Raw genomic sequence first — 7,688 nt, 5'->3', positions numbered from 1 at the left:
GAAATAGACTTAATTTTAAAAAACCAAAAACCAAAACGAAATGACTACTAAATGAGCTTTAAATAGCTACCAAGCCGAGCCTAAAATTTTAAAATTACAAACTTAGTTTTTAATTTTGAATAAAATAAAAAAAAAAATCATAATTATATTATACAATATCGAACAAATCAAATATATTTTTTTCTAAAAAAATAATATCAAAATTCCTTAGACGTAACATTGAAAATTTGAAAAATTATTAGACCATTTTAACTTGATCAAATAGATACAACCCTTAATCGACTAAACTCTTAATTTAATCATTATTGGTATGCAAGATTCAATTCTAGGGGTTGCCTCTCTCGATCTAATTTAGTCTTCAAAATTAGAAAAAAAGGAAAAAAGAAAAAAGAAAAATAGAAAGTCGTCAAAACTCTTAAACTATTGGAGTTTTGTAGTCAACACTGTCAAAAATTTAATTTGTTGAATTAGTCTCATGGCTTCCACAAGTTGGAGTTTTATAATCACACTATCAAAATTTTTAATTTGATGAATGTCTCATAGACTTCCACAAATCTTCAAACTAAGACCAAATTATATTGATTTTTTGTTTTTGTTAATGAACCCTTTTCTTTCCTTTAATCAATTTTTTTTTCTTTAATCAGGTTGCTAGTTCTTTCCAACATCTATTTAAGAACTAAGTTTCTTTTAAATGATTATGATTATACTTTTCAAATTTTATAGAATTAGCAAAATTAAGTTTAAATGAGTTTATATTGTAACAATACTCATAACTCAACGGGTTATTTCTAATTTTTATATAATACAATATTTAAGTATTTAATTATATAGTTCAACAAATTTAGGAAGGTGATTGATGAAATTGAAGTCTCATAGTGAACACACAGTCACCTAAACTCTAAAAGGTTGTCTATTTTATACATGGATTACATTCATAAAATGAATGAATGCACCCATACGATATGTGGCCACCACCTACACATAAATAGTCATGATTCTATCATCTCACATTGCATCTCAATTGTCCTAACATTGCTCAATAGACACCTAAACGTGAAGAGTCATGCCCTAAATATTGAAAGTCATCAACAAGCACCAATCGACATATAACCACTTGCACCCAAAAGTCATATCTTGTCGACACAAAATAACACCTCTATTGTATTAATATCTATTTATGGCACTTAGGCCGCATTCATCTTAGGGAAAACGTAATAAATCGATGGTAATCTGAAAAATGGGCCCCATTTGATTACATTTGGTGTTGTTTATTGTGTTTCGTACTCGTACTAATATCTAGAGCTCATTTTCAAATCCATAATAAAATAATGCAAATTAATGGACGAGTGAAGACTCCTCAATCCAATTCCATTTGAAAATTACGCTAATATTGATACCATTACTATTACCTATTACCGTTATTATTACTGTTAAAACATGAGAATAATGAATTTGTCACATTTACTATTACCGTTACCATTTTGTGTTACCGTTATTGTTTAACCTAAACAGTAATGATAACAGTAAATGTGACAAATTTATAATTCTAAGTAGGTTAAAAAATACTTTTGGTTCCTAAACTTTCATTCAAAGTAACAATTTAATTCCTAAATTTTGGTTTACAACGATTTAGTCCTTGTAATTTCAATTTTGTAACGATTTAGTCCCTGAACTTTAGTACGTAACAATTTAGTCCTCGTGTTTTTAAATTTGTAACAATTTAGTCCCTAAGGTAAGCAAATTTATCAAAATTATATGTCAATTTCTATTATTTATGATATAGACTTTGTATTTTATAAAAATATTGAATCCTTAATTAGTTTATCGGTTATTTATCCAAAAAATATCATTACATTTTAACACTAATTGCTACAATAGGGACTAGATTATTACAAATTTTAAAGTATAAAGACTAAACTGTTGCATAGTATAGTTCAGGGATTAAAATGTTACAAAATTAAAAGTTTAAGGACTAAATTATTACAAACTAAAGTTCATGGACTAAATTATTAATTTTATGAAAGTTTAGGAACTGAAGTGATTTTTAACATTCTAAGTAAACATGATTAAAAATAATCCAATTACGTTTGCAATTGCGTCCTATTACGATTGATCTATCCATAAAATCTTATTACGATTATACCAATTTTTCTTATGGATTGATAAACATGATTTTAATCGAAGAGTGTTGTGTCCCAAAGATTGAAAAGTAAAATAGGTATTTATATAAAAGGTAAAGTTAAAAAATAATAATAAAAAAAAATAACGATTCTCCTTAACTCCATTTATTTCTATTTATATATATTATAATTTATAGATTATAGAAAAGCTATAAAAAGTATTTAAATTTATATTGTAAAAAAAAAAAAAAAAGAAAGAAGAAGTATTTAAATTTGAATGGACGGTGATAAACATTTTAAATTTTAAACGGTTGACTGATAATGATTGAGGAAGTACCCGTGAGGGGTCGTGCTCGCCTCATCTTCAAATAAACAGGTGGCAGAAATGTTTTTAATTATTTTATTTTTAAAATAATAAATTTAAATGTTGAGAAGCAATTTATATACTAAATATAAAAAGCAATTTATTATTTCAAAATCAAATTGTACCCATAAACTACAGGGTTATATCAATTAAAATTTTAAACTAACAATTATATCAATATAAAATATAAACTTTCGTAAGTATATCAATTTACACACTTTTCTAAATTTCATTAAATCAATGTCCTATGAAAGTTATGATTTGATTCAAGTAAACTCTTAAATATTCACTTTGAAAATCATTAATGCATTGATTCTTAAATATGTGTAGGTTTATTCAAATCTCAGTTATACAAGAGGAACACATGAAATAAATGCATCGACAATTCTCAAAAAAAAAAAAAAAAAAATTATAAGAATCAACAATAATAACAAAAGTTTATGCTAGATCAAGTAACTTGTAAGATTAGTTTATATGCTTTTCATTTGATTGTATCTATATGTAATCATTTTCGTTTTTTAAATTTGTATTTGTTTTTCTTTTTTAACTATGTCTTTCATTAATCTCAATTAAACACTTGAATTATTGGCTAAACAAAAGCCTGAAAACTATTTTTCTAGAGGCAATTGCAAGCTTAGCAAAGCATATTATTAAATTTGCAAATCTAACCATGATGGTTTGAAATTTGCAAATATGACAAATATATATATTAAATTTATCATTCAATAACAGCCTGGGTATATGTTACTATTTATGGAATCATTTCTTTTAGACCATTGTTTTTTAGTATATTGTCATCAATTTATTATTGTTGTATTCATTCTGTTGGTAACCATTTTGAATGAATGTTAATAAACTATTGATACATGAATATTATACTTGAAATTGAATTTTGAATGAATGTTAATATACTATTGATATAGTTGAACAAATGTATTTTTATGAAATACTGATATATTATTGAACAGAACAATATTAGACTTGAAATAAACTTGAAATTGAATTTTGAACTAGTGTTGATATACTACTGATATAGTTTAACAAATGTATTTTTATGAAATACTGATATGTTATGGACTCACCAATGTTATACCTGAAATGAACTTGAAATTGATGTTAGTATACTACTAATATACCAATGTTGTACTTAAATGTTTTTTAGAACGAATGTTGATATACTACTGATACACTAATAATATACTTAAAATTAATTTTTAATGAATATTAATAATCTATGATGCATTAATGTTATACCTTAAATTAATTTTGAATGAATGTTGATAAACTACTAATACATTAATAATGTTATTGAAATTTTTGAATGAGTGTTGATATATTATTTTCAATATACGATTGCCATGATTGAATAATATTTTGAATGATAGATATACAATTAATATATCCATATTATACTTTGAAATGGATTTAAAATGAATGCTAGTATATGAACATGGTGTGTTTGATTTAATTTTTTCTAAGTGTTTATCTTTGAAAAATAAGTTGAAGTGTTGTTAATTGCTTAAGATAACTTTTTCTAAAAAATAAACTTATAAAATAAGTTGTTTTAATTTCTAAGAGACACTTGAAATCAACTTTTAGTAAAATGATTTTTTTAGTATTTAATGGTAATTAATCTTCCCCTAATTTGTATTAAAGTTACTAAAACATCTTTACTAAAATCCTCACTTGTATCATAGTTGTTCTTTAGAATGTTCACAATTTGATTTGGTCCGGTTCTAGGAAGAACTATAGACTGAACCAAACATGTCGGTTTTCAGCCTTACTGAACCAATCATAACCAAATATACCCCGATTTCGACTTTGAACCAAATCGCTCCGACTCGGTTCGAGTCTATACGGTTTTGGTTTATTAAAAGTTCAGCCAAGTTTGGATTGGATCTATGGCCTTTTAAGCTGAGGTGGACTTTGACGACAGTGGATCTTGCTCTGAGTTCACCAAACGAACAAAAAAATGTAGAGAAGGGAAACATTCAACACTACAATACACGAAAGCTGGTGTGGCAATGGTGATCGGGCGGTTCTATGGACCTATCGGCGAGTGGTTCCGTAATTAGCGTGGATCTTCGGCTATGGAGAAGATGGGAGGCCAGAGGCTGCTTGTTGGTGCTTGAAGAATAAAGAAGAAAAATGCAGAGAAGAGAAGACTAAGAAGAAGAATTCAAAGTGGTGGTTGTCTGCCTGAAGTGAACTAAATGAGTGAAGTTTCTAGGGTTTAGAGAAAATATATTACGTTTATGACATGTTTGGAACCTCCTGAGTCGGAATTTCAATTTATGATGAATTTCAATTAAATTTCGTTGGTGGTTGAGAATCATTTTTGGATTTCAAATCTTATTTTCACTTAAAAAGCTTTTTTGACTAATGATCGGTTTGACGGATTCGTATGATTTAAAAATAAATGACTTATTTATTTTTGTCATATTCTAATTTTCAATTCATACTAAAAGTCTATATTAGTGAATTCTTAATTTTCTTTTTCTTTTTCGATTACCATGCAAACACAAAGTCTTGAATATATTTATTTCAAATCTTTTTATTTCAAACAAAATAATTAGGTTTAAAAGGGGTACTTGCATGGATAGCCATTAGCCCATAAATATTATAATTTATAGAACAAGAGAAAAGTAATTCCATATATAGAACAAAAAATGATAAAAGTCCAAAAAGTCCATACCCAGCCCACACTCGCTTCTTTCCGATTTTCTTAAATTGAAAGTCATCACTGATAGCAGCTATCCGTGATAGCCACTAAGAGTTGCTATCAGTGATCAGTTGCTACCACTGATAACTGCTATCAACGAATATCACTTATAACTGCTACTAGTGATGAATTTCAATTTGAGAAATGTGATATCAATTACTATCATAGATAGTTGTTATCAGTGATAACTTTCAATTTGAGAAATGTGCTATTAGTTGCTATTACTAAAAGTTGTTATCAATGAATCACTGATAGCTACTATCAGTGATGCTTTCAATTTGACAAATGTGCTATTAGTTGCTATCACTGATAACTACTATCAGTGATAGCTGCCTCGAAGCTTCACACCCAGAACCTTCTCCATCTTCGTCAAAACCTAACTCAATCCACCTTCTTCGCTGCCTTAATCAACGAAAACTACCACCCGCAGTTTCAAGTCACCCTGTTGTTTGGAGCATCATCGACAACAACTCCGACAAGGAATTCACTGACATCATCTATGAGAAGGTTGTCGAAGAAGCCATTGCGAAGGTTTCAATTGAGCTTCAAATTTGAGACTTTGGCAAGGAATCCACCAACTCCACCTCTGACTTCCCCACCACAGACGACTTCTCCACCTGCAACCCACCACCGACATCCCCACCAGCTCCAACTCGTACACCAATCGGAAAAAGGAAAAAAGAGATGATGCACGTACAACAGAGGGAAAACTTGAAATTTTAAAAACAAATAAAAAATTGATGGTTCAATGTGTACTATATTTGCAAATATTTAAAAAATGTGCTTTATTTTTAGATAGTCTTCCTAATTTTTCTATCTATTACAATTTTCCATATATACATGTTGTTGTGAACTTGAGGAGCATAATACGACATGAATACCAATAAATATAATATTAAAATAAATTAAACAAAATAAATAAATATATGAAATAAATAAATAAATAAAGTAAATAAAATAAAAAGGATGGATTTCTCCACTTTCTCCAATCTTTTTAGATTTTTTCCAATGTGTGTGTCTTCCAAAACCTACCAAATGCCACTATTTATAGGTAATTTGGCAAGTAGAAGGTAGATGACATGGACACTAATAATGTGCAATTCTGAGACATATGGGCAACACTATGAAAAATAAGGGCATGACATATGGTCCATGGATACTGAGCATGAACTTCTAATGGACATTTATTATCATAATATTTACAATACTCTCCCTTAGTTGTCCATTATATATATGAAATATGTCTCGTTAAAATCTTACTAAGAAAAAATCCATCGGGAAAAAAAATCCTAGTGAAGGAAAAGGAGTACATATTTCATATAATCTAATACTCTTAAAAGAATACAGTATAATTACTCCCTCTCATGGAAACATCATTTGAGATCTTTGAGTCTCCGCATTCCAATGTTTTGCATCAATTTTTTAAAGGTCGCGAAAGGTAATACTTTTATAAATAAATTTGTCAAGTTATCCTTCTAACAAATTTGTTGTACAGTGATGTCACCATTTTCTTCAAGATCACAAGTGTAGAAAAGTTTTGGTGAAATATGCTTTGTTCTATCTCCTACATATCCTCCTTTGATTTGGGATGTGCATGCTGTGTTGTTTTCATATAATATCGTTGGAAGATATTTACTAGAAGACAAACCACATATTCCATAAAAGTGCTAAGTCATTGACCTTAGCCATACACATTCTCGGCTACCCTCGTGAATTGCAAGAATTTCAGCATGACATGAGGAAGTAACCATTATGGTCTGTTTCATTGATCGTCGTGATATAAAAATTCCCCTCCACGTACTAAGTAATCTGTTTAAGATCTAGCTTGTATGGATTAGATAACTAACCTGCATCTTCACAATCCAACTAGATCATAATTAGATTTATTAGAATAAAATAAATAAATGTAAACGAATTCTTAAATAAAATGTACCATATGTTTAACTCTACTCTAATATCCTCCTTTTGGAGGAATATCATATATATGTAACAAAATTACTGAAAAATACTACAAAGTGCAGTGTATAAACTAGTAAAACTATGTAAGTGCACTTATTTCTCAAAATTTATGGTTCTTGAGAACCTAACATTCTTCATTGTCTTTCTGAGATCAGATGATATATCTTTTTCACATTGAGTGAGTGAACCACTATAGGAGTATTCAATGATGTACATACGCCACAAAAGATCTTTTATGTATAAATTAATGCAATTCCATTTCTTTTATGCTTTATTTGCAAGCTAAGGCAAAATTTATCATCTCGATTTCTTTCTTCAGAAATTCTATTATCTTTGAAATCTCTTCAATAGTTTCTGCTTAAATCATGGACATATAGTAAATATCAAATTGTGATTTCTTTATAAAAAGATATGGACAAATAGGGTTATTTTTGTACCCTCATACCAACAAATATTGAATAAGATGATTATATCACATTTATCAGAAATATTTTATAAGAATCTCTATAATATATATATGACT

The sequence above is a fragment of the Benincasa hispida genome, chromosome 10 (genome assembly GCF_027475165.1).
Source record: "Benincasa hispida cultivar pf3 chromosome 10, pf3_genome.v1.1, whole genome shotgun sequence".
Lineage (NCBI taxonomy): Eukaryota > Viridiplantae > Streptophyta > Magnoliopsida > Cucurbitales > Cucurbitaceae > Benincasa > Benincasa hispida.
Note: the sequence above shows the minus strand (reverse complement) of the source record.